Here is a 20,833-nt window from a genome sequence, read left to right on the forward strand (position 1 = left end):
TTTCCTCATATGGGAAATTTGTAATGGGGGGGTTTATAAAAAAGTTATTTATTCAGATATTTTCAGATGTTTCCTCATATGGGAAATTTTAATTAATTAATTCAATGGGGGAAATTAGTTAAACTCTAAACTGATGGTTCGCGAATGACATACCTGAGTGGAGGCGGAACTTCGTGTGTAGGGAGCTTAATTTAACTGTACAAATAGGGTGCTCTCATTAACGCACATACTGAGCCGAAATCAGATTGAATGGATTCATTTTCCCTTGGAAGCGAGTGGAGCCACAAGGACAAGCTAATTTCGAGAAATACTAGCATAAAGAGAATAAAATAAGAAGATGATGCATTTATTACTCACAGAACTGGAACAGAGCTTCGGTATATCACAATAATGGCACTAAGTTAAAACTGGTCACTGATTCACAAGTATTGTCTATTAATTCACATAGGAGAAAATGAGTCAACAATAGCTGTCCCGAATCTCAAATGAGACTCTCGTAAGACAAAAAAAGATTCCAAAATAGACTGATTCTGAACTGACTCTAGACTCACATAAGACTGACATAAGACTCACTCCAAATTGCTAAGTTCGAAAATACTATACTCCCAGATTTTTTGCCGAAGGTTACCTACAAGCGTTACTAAAGAGCGAATTATATTGATCCTATTGGTTCAAATTTTTTGTCTTCTATTACTATTGGGCAGTGCTGTCCCAATCAGCTACTTGATTTTAATTAACTTATTAGCATGTTACAATTTTTTTTACTTGATACAAAGTTTACCATTGTATTACACGCAAATATTTCCAGAAGCTTTTCCTCGTAATTTATACAATTTTTGACACATTTTATGCAAATTTCAAGCCTAAGATTTATTGTTACATTTCACTTCGGAATTCTATAGTTACATTTAAAATTTCGCTTCGGAATTCTTCCCAGCATGGTACAATTTTTTACTAGATACATAGTCTAACATTGTATTTAATTTATACAATTTTTGACATATTTTATGGAAATTTCAAACCTAAGATTTATAGTTACAATTGTAACACAATGTTTCGCTACTTTTTAAATTTGACAATTAATTGTTACTTAAATTGTTTGGGTTTACATTCTGGGCATTTTTACTTGGAGAATTTTTGGGGTATTGGAAATTGATTCCATTACATATCATCCTTCCCATTCTTAACGATGTCCTCATCGTTGTGTTACCCTACTCCTTATACTCTTTTAAATTTTGATCTCGCTTTCCCCCTTTTTTCTTTTTTTTTGACTTGGTATCTGTTACTTTAATTAACTTAGCTTTGGTAATATATATATTTTGTTTCATGTTCCCGATTGTTTTACTAGACTACATGTATTAAAACATCACCTTAAAGTCCACCACCTATACACTCTATTTGACGAAAGGGTCAAAGAGTTTCTATTGACTAACACATTTGATTATATCATAATGTAATAATTATTGTTCCCTCCACCTGATACTACAATTCCTTCACCTGATATGGTGATAATTCTACATAGTTCTAACTAATTAAGCACTGCCTTTGCGACTATTTTATCACTAAAAATGGTACATATTTGCTTTTTCTCTAAACTTAACTATACTTCCACCTTACATTATAATGATACGATACGTAATTGATTCTAATTGGTTCTACGTGGTTCTAACTAATCGAGTTCTGCTTTTGCGACTATTCTATCACTTAAAATGGTACATATTTATTTTCTTTCCCTAAACTTGACTATACTTCCACCTGACATTATAATGATACGATACGTAACTGACTTCAAGGGCACTAATATATATATAGGATAAATGATTGGAAATAAAAGGTTTCACAATATAATTTTTAAACTTTATGCATGATTGCAACATTGGGAAAATGTAATTTACACTTATTTTCAACTGATTATGAAAAGTTTTTCAGCATTCACTAAAGTTATAGTTAGATACATAAGATTCACACTTACTTCATCATTCTACGTGTCTATAATACTCACATACGTTGTCACTTTACTTGGCGCTTCCATTGAATTAATTATTGTGTCGGCTAATTGTTTATGGTTTGTCTTCATGGCGTTTCTTCTTTTGGCACCTGTTGCTTGGGATAAGCGTTTACAATGTTCCTAAGTATGACTACTTGCACAAAATTGTCCGTGCGTGGTTTGTCATGTCAAATACGTTGGATTGATGTTACCGAGTCGTTGAAATGTTAACAAGGTAAAAAAAACTTAGGGAAATGGTCACCAGAAATGGGTATCTTGATCGATTGGCTGGGTATCTCTTCTTGGATACTTTTATCCTCGGGAAAGTCTATTACTCGTACAGTCTGTTTCCCGTAAATTTTTCACATACAGTCTTTCCATTATTTGCACTATGGGTTATGTAAGACATGTAAGGGTAACTATGGATGGATTAAAACTCTATCTCAGGTTCTATATTTGATGTATTGTCTTTGATCATCATTGAGGGATAAAACGATAATGACGGGTTGGTTTTCTTCTTTTAATACTTCATTTTGGGAAAAATTTAGCACGTACATTTTATATTTCCCACAAAATTGATTATGATTGGTTCCTCTTCTCATAGAGGATAATTTGGTTGTGTGACATCTAATTGGATATGTTCAAAACTTGATCTTGGCCTCTTGGTTTAACATATTGTCTTTGATCTGAGGCTTAAGATATACCATTTTTGAGGAATTGGCTCCAGGGTTATTCTTGGTGTTATAAACATTAGATCTTAAGGACTTTGCCGTCTAAGGATAGTTATTTGACGGATATTTATGCAGTTTTACGACATGACTGGTCGGGATGGATCATTTCATATATGAATACTTATATATGGAGTTCTTGATTCGCCGATAGTGGTTGGGGTAGTGTTACCTGATACTAGGCTTGGATGACTTGGATTTTCATTAGGTCTTTATGTTCAGGGGTTTCCTCGGTGAGTACTTTTCGGTGGTTGACAAATGATGAGAGTAGATGCTACTGGGTTGTATCTGTGTTGTTTGCTGGTACACCAATAGTTAATTTTCACTGATTACTCTGCATCCTAGAATATAAATATCTGGGCAGAATCATATGCTCTTTATAATCACACAAGTTAAAACACGAACAGCAATAATACAATATTATACGGGGACTATTGTTTTTAATAATAGTCATAATTAGTCGTACTAATCACATCAATTTAATATGGGTATATTTAAACTCAACGATAAAATGAATATAAGCAATCATGCTCTACATGCATATTGCAGCAATACTAGGTTGCTACGAGACACTTTAAGTAATCATACGAGAAATGATCATGTCTAAAAAAAAATAACGCAATATGAAATTTTCAAGATTTGGTGATTATATATATATATAGATGTATAGATGTGCGTTTGACATCTGTTTAATACTTAATACATTTTTAAATGTTATTCAACACTTATCTACTTTAGCATTAACTTTTTTTATTATATAACTACATGCGAGGTAGGTTACATGGTTTTATGAGAGGTCTTGATTTACTATAAATTTTCAGGTTTTTACTGTTTATGCGCGTCCATGCCGCTTAAGAAGTACATCTTTGCAGTTGCATGGGTTTACACAAACGGTAAGTAGAGATGTAGGACTGGACATGGCGCGAATGAGGACCTCTAATCCCATTCGCTCGATCATGTCCTCCCTTATTTTTTTGTTTAAGGGTTATCAGGGAGTTCCGGGTTGAGATTTTGCATCTCACTCGGCTCGATGTGATCTGACTGTGCTCTTTTTCTACGTGTCATTCTCAAAATTCTTCCGTAATTTAGGTTCAATATGATTCTTATAGAATACGAGATCATGAATACGAGTCCCACCGTCAGGAGGATATGCCACCAAAAATTCGTTGAAAATATTCCGTATCTACCTTCTACATACGTCAATCTTTGGTTTTCATTGGTAAATAGGGGAATTTGAGAGTCTAAGGCTTCTTTTATTTTTGTTAATGGTAAGGTTCCCTTGACATTCTCTATTTTTGACCATATTTCGGTTTTCTCTTCTTCGTTTGCAATATTTGGAATTGTATGTGATAAATTTATTGGTTTGAAATTGACCACTTTGGGACTTATTATATTTGTGCTTGTGGTTATCAGTGGTGTTTGTACCGTGGCTTCTTTGGTTACCAGTCGGCATCCTTGTTTTATCGTAATCGTTCGCACGTCTTGTAATAGTAGTTTGGTTCTGTAGCTCGGATCGATTTTTTCTGTATTATTATAACAAGAGATAGTCCCGACTGTTTTTTTGGAACGGAGAATAGCCATAGGTCATTTCTAAGATGAATAAATATTTCGCGCTTAGTACTACCTATTAGCGCTTCGCATGAATTTGGAATTTCCTCTTGTTGGGTCTCTTTTAAGAATGTATCTAACATACAGGATCCAGGTTTTACATTATAAATAGGCAGGGTTAGTTGACATACTAGATTTTTGAATGCTACGCATTCCTTAAGGTCCTGTGGATTTGCTAAGGCATATTTTCTTCTATCTTGATCGACAAGTAAATATTCCGCTTCGGGGGTGATAGTCATGAACGAATTGGTTTTGCCTATATTGGCTAGAAACGTAGAAATTTTATACAAGTCATATATAGATTGTTGATTTATTAATGGAATTGTTACTACTGCAAATAGTTGTTGGCTTATTTATGTTATATGAACTTTGAGTTTGGTGTAATAGTGGAACAGGTTTGCTACTTCTGGTTCTGTTGGTAGATGTAGACCGAACGTTAGATGTTTTTTTATTTCGTCTAAGACACTTTTTAGGTTCGAAGGATCCACTAGGTCATACGACAAGGTTCCTCCGGTAAGGGCAAAAAACGCGAATTCAAATTTGCTAACGTCAGTTTCCAGGTTAAGTAATGACATTGTCACTTTGTCTAGTGATACCATGGTGAGGCTCGAATCGGTAATCACACAATCTACTTCATTTTTCAAATAATTCATTATGCTTACTGTCTTTGATATTTTCTTTGAGATTGCCTCAATTTTGTCTCTCTGGTAATTGGCTATACTGGCTTGTATTTTTTGGACATGTAAGGTCACGTTCATGGCGTTATTTAGTTTTCCTACGTTTTTCCTTAGGATATTTAGATCTTCTTCAGTCGAAAGCCCAAACAAGCGTGAGGCTAATTCTCCCACGATTGGTATTAGACTAGCAGATCTTCGGTATTTGCTTTTTCGAAAAAATACTTCGAAGATTCTCGTGGTACTTTGTTTTAACTTTTGTATTGCTGTATTGAACAATTCAAATAGTGCTTGCAGTCTCTGTCTATATAATATTAGGAAAGATTGGTGAATCGATACTCTTAGAGCGTTTTTCTCGTTTAACTCAGGTAATGGTTCGTTATCTTCTTTTGCCGGTTCATCAGCCATTGCTAATCTAGCACAAGTACGTTTACCGTCTATTGTCCAACATTTCTTGTGTGAGTAGTCATCTTCTTCTTCTTTCTCATATTTATTTTTTCTTTCTTCGGGTTTTACTATTTGTACCCTTATTGTTTGTGTCTCGGTCTGTCTTACTGGAGTTCCTGCCTTTAGGCCTATAGTAAATATGAAATTCGGCTGGGTGTGCGTAAACGTGGGCCCTGTTGTCCAATTCCATTTTGTAATTGTCGTTTTAGATAAGTCAGCATGGTCAAATTTTCAGGTGATTGTTTACTAAGTGCGCTAATTTCTGGGATTCTGTTCCTCGTAGTTTCCGACATTGAAGATTGTATGTCTTTTACTGTGGTCTCGTATGTAGGCGTGGTTGTCTTGGTGTCTTTTCTTTTTCTTTCAGTAGGCTTTTTATTCTTATCATCTAGCTGTGTATTTGAGAATGTTAATTCCTTTAGGTTAATAATTTGTCTGTAGTCCTTTTCCTTTGTGAGTTTTGATAATATTTGCTTTGTAACGTTTTGTTCAGCATGATTTTGCCATAATTCTTTGAGAAAAGTCCATAGGCTCGGTAGTTCATTTAGCATTGCATAATTTCCGTCATAGGGTTTTTTTCTCTTGGAAATTGCTAAGGAGAAACCTGTGGTATATTTTGCTGTAATATATTCACTTATAGATTCTTCCACATTACTTAATTCTCTTTTTCTTCTGTTTTCTCTGTTGTTGGTTCCTAGAGCCTTATCCATGTCTTCCATTTTCTTACCAAAGTCGTCTATTATGAATTCGACATTAGTTTGGGAAGAAAGGGGGCTAGATTTCCTTTATTTTCTTTATGGTGCATGTATTTCATGGTCTGCAAGTTTTTATCCGATTATAAGAATTGGAATATGGAATCCTTTAATACATCGGTGTTTTTCTCCAGTCTCATTACCTGTTTAAATAGGGTTTCAAACGGTTTGGGATCCAGTTTCATAAATATTTTCCAAGCATTGTGGCTTGCAAGTAACGAGTTCTCGTGTTTAAAGATTATTCCATGTTTTACGATATCTTGGGCTATGGTTTGGGAAATGAGGATTGTTATGACTTTTGTTATCCACATCCTTTTTGCTGTTTCTGGAATTAATATTTCATTAGACATTATACAGGAAAACTTCTTATGATTGATAATTGAACAAGAGCTTAGATTCTTATTATTTGTTTTCCTTTTTTTTATTAGGGAGGGAAACAAGGTACTAATTATGGTATTATATTTATGTTTTTTTTTGATAATTTTCGTTGCCCAAAGGAAACAATATGAGATTAAGATTCGTGGTCGTATAATATGTTACTACAAATTGTATGGTTATCGTACTGTTGATTCTTAGGCTGGGGGGGGATAGATATTTTAATTACTTTCACATAAGAATTTGTTTTCACATAAGAGTGATTGGGTTAACTTTAATTATTTTGATTGTTTCAGCTTTTTTGTTTTCTTGGTTACTTTTGATTTTGATTGATAAGTTTTAATTCTTTTAAACACAATTTCATTTCTTCTCGCTCTATATAGTGCACGCTTTGGTTTATACAGGTACTGTTTGTAATATTTTATTTCTTGTAGGGGGTCATGTTTCCCTTGATATTTTACACAATTTGGGTTTCCTTCTATTTTGTAAAATAATTTTTGCTTTCTGCATTTGTCGAGGAGTAATAAATCTGTCTGACAAGGACCTTTAACGTACCAGTACCAGATTTTATATTGCTTTTGTGATTTCCTAATTTCATGTTGAATAAAATGGAGGTATTTTCCCTTTCTACCGTTATATTTGATTCCTAATTTGCCTCTCGCTGGCCGATATTTTGGGGTGTTTGCAAAATCTAGACCGAACTCATAAGATTTTACGTCAAATTTCCTTAAATCATACTTAACGTCCCATTTTTTAGCGAAGACTTCCTCCCCTGACTTATTCATGACGATCATTGCAGCCGAGTATATGACGTTTTCTTTTGCATGTCTGATACATATGTACTCCGTATAAATAGATGTTTTGGCCATTGTTCTGAAATGAAACGTAGTTTCTATTGAATTTTGTCTTGTTATCTTTTTCCAGATTGGTTATGATCATGGTACACTCTAGGTCGAGGTCAAACTACCTTTTCACCGGCATTTTCTCAATGCATCGGGTACTTATTCGTTCGACCGTAATTCGAGTCATCTGAGCTCCATATTAACCAAATTTGAGTGAAAAACAAGGTAACTTCAGGTTGAGGTTGAAGTACTTTTTCACCGGTGCCTCCTTGCACCTGGCTATTTGCGTGTTCGAACGTAGTTGCTACCCTAAAGCTCCGTACTCTAGTTTAACGACTTTGCGGTCGTATTTTAACGAATTTCATAAAGGCTTGAAATTATAGAAACTTTCAAGGAACTACCTTCTCTTTTCAATATACAAACTATGTATTTATATTTCGTGACATTTGCTCTACTTCACAGTTTTATAAATGTTTATACACTACTAGTTTATAACACTTCAGGTAATATCAGAGGGTTCTTTTATTATTCATTTCAACGAGATTATTTATATATACAATTTCTCCCACTAATATTAGGTTTTAATTTCAATATGGGTGAATCGTCCGGCAGCGCCGCCCTTGAGATTGGGGATGTAAGCATATCCCCAGAGAAGTTGATAATCTTCCCATGACAAAACATTTGAGCTGAGAAACTTGAGTTCAAATTTTATATTATCCTTTCTGCCGTCAGGTGAGTTTAAGTACATTAAATACACCAATAATTGGTTTGGGAGGTGAAGGCCCTCCAGAGTGGCAGCTATGTCATTCCTTCGCATATTTTGTCGAATGACTTTCCGGCACAACTGCGATAAGGACAATTGGTCATTTATTATTTTTACTACGGAGAAAATTAAGTTTATTTGTGATTGGCAACATCATAGTTGCTCCCACATGAGAACGTCTAGCCCTGGGTATATTTTTCTTCCAACGTCTTCGTCCTCTTGCAAAAAACTTAGGGTTATTTTCTTTATGTCTTTATATTCTCTTGGGGTGACTTGAAAAGTGGCAGATTCCCCTGAATGATTTATCGTGTTAAGATACGTTTTATTTATACAGTAGGCGTATAAGACTTTAAGGAAGCTTTCACCTTTTAGCAGGTGTCCTTGGTCTATTAGTATGGAGAGAAATTTTATGGGCCAAATTGTAGTTATGTTGTTGTCGTCCTGATCGTACCAAATATTGTTGGCGATATAATCAGACAACGAGCTATACTTAGTTTTTGGAATCTGTTGTATTAAAATTCGGAAGGCTAGATTGGCACTTAGTCTAGTGTGCTCTAGTGTTTTTGTCATTGCTTGTGCACTAAAGTTATAAAACACTAAACTTGCCGTTAATCTTAGAATCATTCTTGGTTCCAACATTGTCTTTTGAGATTTTAGAAGGTTACATAGTTTTGGACAGTCTAAATTTTCCACCGTTCTGATAAGTTCCTCTTCTTTTAATGCATTATCAACAATTCCCCATTCTCTTAATGCAACATTAGTGTTGCTTACACTGTGTCTTTTCTTAAGAGTTCGCGAGGTTACATTCTCTAGTTCACGATTATTTAATTGTTGATGGCTTGGGTATTTCATCATGGTTACTTCTTTTTTCCTTCTTACTTTATTCTACTAGGTTTTGGGTTAATATAAGCAACGTACCGTATGGTTGCTTCTTTCCGGCGTTTCCCTTAACCAATGGTTGAAGGTTACCACGTACCGTATCTGCAAATGTGTTTTTATATAAAATTTATCAGTGATTATAAAATAATTGTTTACTTAATAGTAATATATTTTCAAAATGGTTATAGTGGTTTATGGTATAATATTATTTTTTTGCTGATGTTTGTCATTGCCTATAGCTCTTTACTTGGCCCTTTTAATTTATGGTGTTTAACTTTTACTGGTATTGGTCTTTATTAGTCTTTTTGGCATCCTTCTTCCTGTTCTAGTTGTATTTTGTAAAAAAAATACTTCTCCAATGTGTCTGCCCACAAAATAATCAACCGTGTGCATACACATTGAATAAGCATTCTCCACGCATCGGATTTTTTTTTTCATCTTCATGCCTGACTCCCGTATGACCGTGTTGATTATATTACTACGCATCATTCCCGAAATAATCAACAGTTAAAACACAGAGTCGGAGTATTCTCTACGTCTCGGAATGTGTCCACGTACCCGTAACACTTTTTGTCACAGTGATTCTTTATAAAGGGAGAGGTATCGTAGGTTAATTCTTACGGATTACTTTCATAGGGGGATGAGTTGATTTTTTCACGAGGGTACCACGGACAACTGATCATGACGAATGGGAATATAAGGTACCACCTGTTACGACCGTTGACCAACGAGTTCCCCTGTTGTGGGGTCATTTAATTTGACTATAATTTATAGCTATTTTTATTCATCATTCACTTCCTAGTTGGGTAGTAGTTTCTCATAGGTAGCCTGGGACCAGTCGGGAGGCAGAGGGATAGTATACACGACTTCCACCCGTCTGCTCAAGGCCCCCTATGACTGAGGGTCCATTCATTTGTCAGTTATTTTCTTCATTGAAATCTCAACACAGAATTTCGACACATTAATGATCCAAGTGTCGTCCAAAGGGGATTCTGCAAGAAGGAGTCTCTAGGTTTTACAGGGAGTTGCAAGATCCGATCAGACGTTACAAAACCAAGTCAGCAACAGACCTTACAACGCCCGTATCTCCCCCACTCAGTAACTTGCGATATTTTTTTTTGTTACAGAAGGTAAGAGTCGAGTACCTGCACGGTGGGACAATATACACCATGCATGTCCCCGGCACTAACCTCCTATGCTTGTGGGTTTATCTGTTTTCACTATCGCGTATCGCTTGGATACTTGAATTATTCCTCCTATACCACTTTTAAGGTATTAAAACTTTTAAGGCTACGGGGTTGTTCGCTTATTATTATTTTATTTTGCTTTTATGAATTAGAGTTGCCATGTATACTGAGTTTTTATTAATTGTCAAAATAATAAAAAAAAAAATTTACCGTTTGAAGTGTGCGGGGTACTACTACTATTTTTTTTAAAAAGTAAGCTTCACTTTGTTTAAGTGTGTTTTTTTTTCTTTTAAATAAATAAAAAAAAAATTTTCATCACCGTGCGAAGCGCATGAGGTGCTACTACTTGTTTTTTTGCCAAAATTATCTTTTAAATGGTCTGAATGGGTTTTTCAAGTATGAATTGTTAATGAAAGGGTTGTATTATATCACAGACAAGCATATTTTAATTAATGCAATAACTGCCGACCAACTTGTAGGGGTCCTCAAATTTTCACTTAGGATTCAATGTAAGTATTCGATCTTGGTACCTGATAAATTTATACACCATAATTTTTCTCCCCTCCTTTTTTTCAGTATCTGTATTTAATCAGGCAGATTTTTTTTCTTCTTTTTACTCCATCTTTTTAAAGCGTTTATGTTTTTAGCGAGTTTTTTTTTTTTTTTACTAAGGCTACATTTTGGAAATATAGGCTTATTTTTAAGGCTTTCAAAAATTAAGCTATTAACTATAATGCGTTTTCATTTATCTTTATTTTTTATTTAGTTCCGACTACTGTGATTAAAATATTTATTAATTTATTATCTGGACCTTTGTACACACTTAATTAAAGGGAGTTAATATTGAATGCGATTCCTTCCTAATTGCTTATTTTGGTAGCTATTTTTTTGAATTGCATGAAGAGTCACGTATTGATATTTACTCAATTCCTTTTAGATTATGTAGGGATAAATTCCTTATTTCAGTGTACTCTAGAATAATGCTAAATTGGTGGGATTTTAAAGGTTTGTTTGCCAAGATTAAGTCTTCCCTTACAAATGAATTAAAAGTATGCGTTCAAGCATGCGTTCAAGCTTATTAAAGTAATTATTAAAGTATGCGTTTAAGCTTAAGTTATTAATGAAAGGGTTGTATTATATTGTAGGCTAGCATATTTCAATTAATGCGATAATCATCAATTAATTTGAAAGGGAACTTATATTTGTACTTAGTATCTAGTCTGGGTATTCGATCTCTTAATTGGCAAATCCCTATATACAACCAATATATTTTTTTTGCGTATTGTTAGTCAACTAGGCAAGTTTTCTCTTTTAACGATTTTTTAAGGTGGCCATGGTTATTTTGTACTTGTCAATGTAAAGAATTGTTATTGGGCTGAAGTTTGTAGATATGAACTTATCTTTTAATTCTTTCAAACATTAGGCAGTTAATCTACCGATTTTTTATTTACCGTCGCACTTTACTCAGCTTTGATTACCTTCTATTAAATTTTATTGATTTTAGTTTTGTAGTTGATTAATTAAAGAGAGTTCATTTATTTTAATTGTAGGTATTTCTCCCTTAATTGCTTATCCCGGAGTTTTTGTTTAGGTTGAATTGAATGAGGGGTCTTGTTGACGTTTATTCGCATAATATCTTCAGGATATGTATGAATAAGCTGTTTACCTCAGCTTATTTTAGAATTATGTTGATGTTTGGATACAAAGGCTAGTTAATCGAGTTTAAGTGTTCCCGTATAAATGAGTTAAAAGAAAAACATATTCACCCTTAGGCGTTAACTCATTTTTTCCTGTGGCGGAGTTATCGCCACGTGGCAACGGTATTTATCGTCAAGCGCGATATTATCTAAAAGTTTTGTAATTTGTCATACGGCTTATAAATTTAATTTTCTTTTATTTCCTAAATGAAAATTAAAGTATATTTACGCTTCTTAGTGAACTCATTTGTTGGTTGAAACTAGTTTGAATTAATTTGCATGTAATAAATTACCACAAGATATAACTTCTATTGTTACAAATTCGTTGTAAATAAGATTGAAAAATATGTGAATCAAATCGAAACTCGTTGTCTAAAACTTGTTAGATTTAAGATTCTTTTGAAAGCAAAGTCATTACGTGCAAGGAATTGTCGTAATTGACGGTCTTGTTATATCGCAAAATAAAGTATTTTCAATCATGACCCTACTGGGTTGTTGTGGGGCACGTTATCCCTATTCTGGGGGCGAATAATTAGAAATCGGAGGATTGGCCTGGTTTTCGCCTCAAAATGCGCGAATAGTTGCGTTCAGTCGAGATCTTTTTTTGTAAACATTTATTACGTCCCACCATTCTTCTTTTGTGGCAGAGCTTGTGCCACATGGCGCAGGTATGATATTATCTAAAATTTTGCAGGGATTTATTTAGGCCTTTGATGATTTTAAGAAGAATTTGATTCGGTAATTATAGTTTTGAACTACAATTTTTTTTTCATTACAACGAACCAAATTCAGAACGTTACAAGAATTTGCCAAATTACAAAATTTGGTCCATTACTTGCAATTTGTTGAACTTTCCATTTCGGGGTTGTTTCATTGGTTTCTTTATTTGGATGTTTAGGGACTATTTGTTTGTCCTTCGTGTTCGCATATAAATACTAGGTTTGTCATCATCTAATTTAGTTCAAAACTTATTTATGCCTTAGTAATTGCGTGGTGTTTTGAACTCAACTAGCCTATATTTTTTTTTTTATTGGGATTTCCATGCATAGCATGTTGACTAAGTTGCGTTTCCTATTTATCGAGATAGGCTATTGCCATCTTAAGTGCCACGTAGGACTTAAGTGCCATATTGGAAGGTTGGTGCATTCGTTAATTGTTTTAACTTTTTTATTTTTACTTTTAGCATTGGTAAAACAGTAATACTCCTTTTTTTTTGTTTATTTAGGCTTTTGTTTTAACAACGAGATATACAGGGTTAAAAATGATTTAATGGCTTGTTTACATATATTTGTGGTTATCTCGGACATTTAAGGCATATTAACTGTTATTCTAACTTACATCCATATTTTGAGTTTAATTTGTATGGGTTTAATGAATCCACGGCGCCCAATTTTTGAAGGTAGTTACCGTATTTTAGGACTTCGTTAACTAGCCTTATGTTTTTTATTCTTTTAGAAGGCCTTTCTCACTAGACTACCCATCTTGCGTATATAACTTATGATTGATTTCTAGATTGTAGGTATTAATTATTGAAATAGCTTTATTTAAGGTAATTCCCAAATTTGACTCGAGAGATTTGTGATTATTCTTGGTGGTTAGTCCGTGCCTTGGCAGGATTATATTAGTCTTAGTTTCTTTCGTTTTTGCAAAAGAAATGTTGTTTTTTGCAATGACTTGCGAATTAGGGCGAAATCGCAGTTCTATTTCTACCAGTACGATGGTGAAGTCCAGCTTTAAAAGTTCCCTGTTAATGAAATCGTTCTGTTTATGACGCTAATCTTTCACGGACTTCTTTTTCAAGTTTACCATTTATTGTCTGACTGCAAGGCAGAGTCCTATCAGCCTAGTCCTATATATTTGTATCGTCACAGACGCCTTACCTAATTGCTCTATCTACGAAATACCATTTTTTGTAATTTCAATTTACTGGCTCTACAGTCGGTGATTATTCAGCCTTTTCTAGTCCATCCCGCCGTGCTATTGATAATCGATGTCTATTACCGCCCATAATGCTTTAATGAGTTTAAGTTTGTTTGACAACGGGTCGTTATCGTGAAATACGATGTAGGCCTATGGTGGATATTTTTGAAGTAAAATGATTGGTTTTATGTTTTTAGCTTTTTGGAAAGTTATTTCAGTAATTGCGTATTATACATATCATGCAATTGATAATTTACCCCTGAAAATTGCAATCCGGGAGTTTTTGAAATATTTCAGGCAAATAGTTTTATTTGAGGTGTGATTTTTTCTGACTACGTGGTGATTCTTGCAAATTAGGTAATTACTTGGCCTATTTCACAATGGAAATGGCAATGGGAACTTTCTATGCCAATTTCAGCTAAAGCTATTGATATGATTGTTATTTTTTGACTATGCTTCCTTTGCCTAGCGCGAAGGAAGTTAGCGTATAGTTGAATAATGATAGGAAGTTTACATAATAGTTTGCGCTAGGCACATTATTCAGACACATACAGCCGCTAGTTACGATCTTAATTCATGGTATACGATTTTTCGTCGCATAGTTGCCTGGCAAAAGTACATTTCCTATATTTGCTCATTAAAATTGAAAATTAATCGATGCGTCTTTTTTGAATTAATTTTATCTTAACTGAGACTTTTTGATACAATATTTTGGAACATTGATAATATATTGAAAATAGTTATTTAAGTTGCTAGGCAGCGTGGAGTTGCTAGTTGTCAGATAAACTGTCCACGCTATGCTTATCGAAATAATTCAAAGTACTTGACACACTTAACATGAATATATATTATTTAGCATTTATATAGGCTATGGAAAAAATTTTCTCTTTTGTTTTTTTTTCTTTTTTTTTTTAGAGGTAGAAATTTACCTGCCTAAACCGGCACTTTAAGTTCTACAATTTGATTTGGTGACTTCAGTAGCCTTTTTTTTCAGTGGTCAGTTTCTGAATATGATTTGTTATTTACTTTCAGGGTTACTATTATTTTTGTTTTGCGCCAATTATCTAATGATATTCTTCTTCTAAGGACATATTGAGGCTACAGGGGTGGGGGAAACACTATAAAAATGCGTTTGTTAATTAGATCAGACTTAAATAATATTTTCGAAACTGAGAGGGAGGGGGATAAAAAATGTACGATGGGTAATTTACCGGAGTAATTTCAACTTTATTGTCGTGTTTTTTTTTTTTTTTTATATTTAACGAATAGTTTATTTAGTGAACATTTACCATGCTAGGATGTTACTTCTAAGATATTTGTTCTTGTTGAATAGGCTTGTCACCATGGGATCAAGGTGTAACATTCTGAGCTACCTTTATTATTTCATTTCCACTATTTTTATATGCATATATATATATATATATATATATACACATATACACATATACACACATATATACACATACATATATGGATACTTGCTACCTAATCTCCTCAATTTAGCCGTAAAGGAGGAAATAAAGTTAGGGAATTACTATATTCTTCTGGCAGAAATATAGTTATCTAGTTTAATGAGTTTTCGCTCGGCTATTAGGTTATTTACTACATTTCTGTCACTAAACATCACATTCTATAAAATGTAATCGCTTTAATGTATTAGAGGGGGATTTTGACGAAAATGAATTTTTTACCTTTTTTTGAGTTCAATTTATTCGCTTGTCTGGTATTCCTTAGCTTTCTGTACTCTCTGGCAACGGTTGGGTTGTGGGTGTTCCTTGTGGTGCAGAGATTTCTGAGGAGTCTTGGTCCGTAATAACATTCTCTTGGCCGTCAGGGTACTGGTTCCTCGCAATTGTATTATTGTCTGTTGGAGGATTCCGTTAGTTAGTTTCTGCTTGGGGCTTCATGTGGTGGTGACGAGCTTGATTTGGAATTGCAAAGTATACGGGTTGGGATGGTCCTTCGTTGTAACTGTTGGTAAGAAGATTTTCCAAATGGGGGCTGAGGGGTAGGTCAACGGTAAAACATGTTGCAACCATTTGTTCCAAATTTGAGCAAAAATCTCTCTGTTTCTGTAGTTCCTTATTAATTTCGGCATGGTTCTCCTTTAGCTGTTTCTCTAAGCTATCTTGTTGCAGCTTAATTATTTCTTTTTGTGCCTTCAAGTAGTCCTACTTATGTTGCATGTCCAGGATCTTTGCTCTCTGGGGTGCCAGAAGTTCTTGTATTGCCGTTGTTACGGATAAGATAGTGCTATTCTTATAATCTTGTACTTTTTTACCGTTTTTCTGCATTTGATCGTATAATACTTGCAACTTTAGGACCTGGTCGGGATAATTATATCCCTCGACAAGCACGGCGTCGCGTATTGATTCAATTTCGGTCTGAATTTTGGCGATTTGTTGTTTCAGCTCCATAAATTGAGCCTCAATTAATTTGTTTATTTGTTTAGTGAATAGGATCTCATTTATTTTATTGTTCATTATTTTTTGGGATGCCTTAACCTCACTAAGGGATTTAAGTATAATCTCTATCATATTTTCAATTTTTGATTTTTCTGTTATCAATTCGCCCGATGCTTCTAGGAGTTTTGCTCGTACTTGAAATAGCTGATCCATATTTGTTCTGTCTGTAATAGGGTTGCAATAGTTATCCCTCTTTCTGTAGGAGGGGGTGAACAATTCTTGTTTTTTTTTCTAACTTCAGGATTTTTTTTTTCAAGCCGGAATTCAGTTTATCTGGAAATATTTAACTATTAATTTTTTTGAATTTTTAAGAGTTGCTTTCATTGTAATGTCTTGTTTATATTTTTCCTTTTCTTTAAAGTTGCTCATTTGAATTTACTATTTACTTATAAGTTTTTTGGGTATTTGATTCTTAGACATATTTCCATTTGTATGGTTTCTTACTAATTCTGCCAGATTTCGTGGTAATTTCCTGTTCAGTTTCCGGCGTTTTACTCTTTTTTGACTTTCCCATGGAGATTAGGTCAAATTTCTTGTACTGTTTTAAAAGGAATTTCTGGCCTTTTGCCTTAGCCTGTTTTGCATGGGCGGTAGCCGAAGTAGGTTTTTGTTTTTGTGCGTCTTGGGGCTCATCGACGGACTCAGTAGAACTAGTTTCTTAGGATTCATCATTAGGGCTTTCTGGGGTTGTCCTTTGAGATTTTGGAGTATCACCCGCTCTTGCTTAATATATCTCATCTCCTCTGGAGGTAGAGGGTTTATTTTCCATTTCCTCACGCTGAAGTCCTGTTTCGGATGAGTTAAAAGATTCCTGGAAACTCTGGGAGGAGTCAAATACCTTTGGAGAATGTCTCCACTGCTTGAATGCCATATCTTCCGGGGGGTGAGGTGTATTTCGTAGCAGGGTCTGTTTCCAGGAGTAAGATTCCTTGGGTTTTACTTTTGACACCGTTATGTGATGATATTGTCCCAAGTTTTCATCTTCAGGATGTTCCTGGGTCCAGGGCAAGGTGCTTTGCCTTGTTTTTATCGGATAGTTTATCATGTCCATGGCTTCTCTTAAACTTTTTGTATTTCCTTTATTTGTATGCCTGGGTGGAGTTTTCCTTAGTTTTGCACCCGGGGTTTCCATAGCTTTGTTTAATTCATCCTGTAATGACAGGGGTCTTTCTATCGGGGTTGCTGGGGATACCACGTCATCGGGAAATCTTTTGGGGGGACATGGGGTCGAAATTCTGTCGGGGAAAAATTGGGTTTTTGGTGATAACGTATAATCTTCTTCCAAACTTTCTGAAGATGAACTCTTTGGGCTTTTTGGTGTTCTTGCAGGCATGGGTATTTGGTGGTTTTCTTTTAGGGATGACTAGGTTTTTCATGGCCAAAAATTCTTCAAAATCTTCCTCTTCGCTATTGTTTTCAAAATAGTTTTGTTTGAAATTAAAGGGTTTTAGTTCGGATAGCCTTGATTTAGGAAATTCATTTTCCGCGTTTGATGAATCTGAAGCTGATGGTTCGGGCGCCCACTTAACGGGGTATTTGGCACCTTTCATACGGCTAACATGTGCTTTGTATGTTCTCCCGTTTTCTGGAATTATCATTTTAAAAGTAAAATCATTGCCGTATTTTTTGCTTATCCTGTAAGGTCCCGAATATTTATTGGAAAGTTTTTTCCTTCTAGCTTAGCTTCTTTTTTAGATAGACACAGTCGCCTACCTTAAAGTATATATTCCCTTTGACTTTGGACTCGTTTCTCAGCTCTTGGTTCATCTTACATTTTTATAACTCTTGTCTAACTATTTTATAGGTTTTTCTCATCCTATTTATAAAATCTTGCTTGTAGTCCTCGGTATTATTGTAATATTCTCTGGACTCTATAATTTCCTGATAAGCTATTTTAAAATCGCGTCCGAATAAAAGAAAAAATGGACTATCTTTAGTCGTCTCTGAATAAACGGTATTAATTACATTGGTTAGGTAGGGTAGATACAGATCCCAATCGTTTCGATCTTCTTTTGAATAAATACTCAAAACATTGGAAAATACTTTGTGCCTATTTTCAATTTTTCCATTAGCTTGGGGATGGTAAGAAGAGGTTACTAATTTTTCGATTTTAAGGACACTCATTAAGTCTTTCGTTACTTTAGAAACGAAGTTAGTTCCGTTGTCACTAATGACCTGTTTAGGAACGCCAAACCCTAAAAATATTTAAAATAAAAATAAAAATAAGCAACATAGGCACATTACTTGTGGCATATGCGCCTTGATTTTTCAATGCTTTGGCAAAAGTGAAAACGGTAAAATGATCTATTACTGAGAGAACGCAAGTATGACCTCGATTAGAAACAGGTAATCCTCCACTTGTACCATATAGGTCAAATGAAACGATGTCGAAAGGGAACCTTGCTACTGGCACTCTTCCCAAGGGGGGATTAGGGTACGTTTGGGGATTTTTTCTTAAGTTACACGCTTCACATGTACTTATAAAATCTTTGAGTTTTGTTAATGCCGACGGAACATAAAAATATTGTTTTAGCGTGTTAAATGTTTTGGTTATTCCTAAATGTCCGCCTATCTCCGAATGGAAGTACTCAAAGGCAGGTATTATTAAGCTTTGAGGAAGTACTGGGATTATTAAGTGTTTGATTTCTATTTGTTTCACCAGATACTATCCTGCAAAGGATTTCTTCGTCCAAGTCGTAATAAAAATTGTCTATTTCCCGTCTCAGGGCTTTGAACTTATCAGGGAGATTGTCAGAATTCACAAAATAATTAATTAGAGTCAAACACATTTCATCCTTAACTTGGTTTCTCTTAATGTTAGCTAGGGATAAGGGGCTACGAGTAATTTCGTTTTCTTTTGTAATGATTTTAGGCTTAGTCTTCTTGTGTTTTCATTTACTGGGTCTAATGGCATTTATTTGTTTATTTTCATTATCTGAAGGGTTATTCTCTGGGTATCTACTCAGGTAATCGCAAAGGGCATTCTGTTTACCTGTAACGTGTTCAAGTTCGTAATCCAGATCTTGGATTTTCATTATCCATCTTGCTAAAATTCCGGTTGGATTTTTGAATGTGCTTAGGTACTGTAAGCTTTTATGGTCCGAGCGCAGTTTACGTTTTCGTCCTACTAAATAATGTCTGAATTTATCTAAATGGTGAATTATAGATAGTAGTTCCAATTGTGTTGCTGAATAACTACTTTGGCCTTTAGTTAGAGTTCTGCTTGAATAGCATATGACTTTCTCTATATACCGAGGAGGTTCTTGCAGGGTTTCAGGGTGGTTTTCCACAGGGATTAATTGGGAAAGGATTGCACCGATGCCTAAAGCTGAAGCATCAGTGGTAACCACAAATATGTCCCTTTTCAAAGTCTGGTAACGACTAAAATTGGTTCAGAAGTAAGAGCTTTCTTGAGAGTATCTAAGGAAGTTTGAGCTTCCTGCGACCAGGTAATATTCTGGGAAGTCCCTTTAGTTAGATCTGTTAGGGGTTTTGCGATTTGGGCGTAGTTGCGTATAAATTTTCTAAAGTAACTGGTTAAACTAATGATGCCTCTTAATTGTTTCACAGTTTTTGGTGGCTTAAGACTCTCTACACATTTTATCTTCTCAGGGTCCGGTGATATTTGACCTTCGGTCACTATCATTCCTAAGAATTTGATTTCGGATTGAAACAAATTTACTTTTTCAGGTCTACATTTCAGATTACCCTCTCTGAATTTTTCGAAAACTTTGGCTAATGTTTTTAAATGATCCTCTGGTGTTTCTCCGACACAAATTACATCATCCACAAAATAGATAATATTATCTATACCTCGTAATAAATGTAGCAGAGGTCTACATAATGCACTTGAACTAGTTTTGAGTCCGAAGGGTACTCTCAAATATTCATAAGAGCCGCATTCCGTCGTTGAAAAGGCCGTTTTATAGACGACATCATCTGCTATCTTAACCTGATGATAACCTTGCGTGAGGTCAAGAGATGTAAAAATTTTATTTTTGGTTTAAATGGAGCCTAGGATTTCATCAATTCGGGGCAGGGGAAACTTGTTGCAAACTACCTGCTTATTTAAGGCTCTATAGTATACAACCAGCCTAAGGTCTTTGTTCTTTTTTGGCACTAGTATAACGGGGGCTGAATACAGGTTTATGCTTGGCCGTATAATATTGTTTCTTTCTAAGTCGCGTATTTTGTTTTTTAACCAGCCTTTGTAGGGATGAGGGATGCGATAGGGCTGTTTAGCTACAGGCAACCCTGTGGTTTGAATAGAGTGTTCATAAAATGGTATCAACCCGATATCTTCCTCACACGTAGAAAAAATATCTCTAAAATTCCAAAGTAATTCACATAATTTTTCTTTCAATTGTGTATCATGACTATGGTCTAATTTAATTTTTTCCAAAAATTGGGGTTTTGTTAGGGGGTACCTATTCTTTGGGTTGCTAACACCGATGCTATTGACTAAGCTTTCCTTGGAGTTTTTCCACTTGTTTAGCTCGTGTTCAGAGA

The 20,833-nt window shown here is 34.8% G+C and overlaps 1 pseudogene; it reads right to left on the reverse strand.

Annotated features, from left to right (window-relative positions):
- Window positions 1–3,693: 3,693 nt before the first annotated feature.
- LOC148943177 (uncharacterized) lies at window positions 3,694–6,602 on the reverse strand (annotated as a pseudogene).
- Between the last annotated feature and the right edge of the window lie 14,231 nt (window positions 6,603–20,833).

This window comes from Artemia sp. Qi Xiang Cuo, chromosome 16 (genome assembly GCF_049724085.1).
Source record: "Artemia sp. Qi Xiang Cuo chromosome 16, ASM4972408v1, whole genome shotgun sequence".
NCBI lineage: Eukaryota > Metazoa > Arthropoda > Branchiopoda > Anostraca > Artemiidae > Artemia > Artemia sp. Qi Xiang Cuo.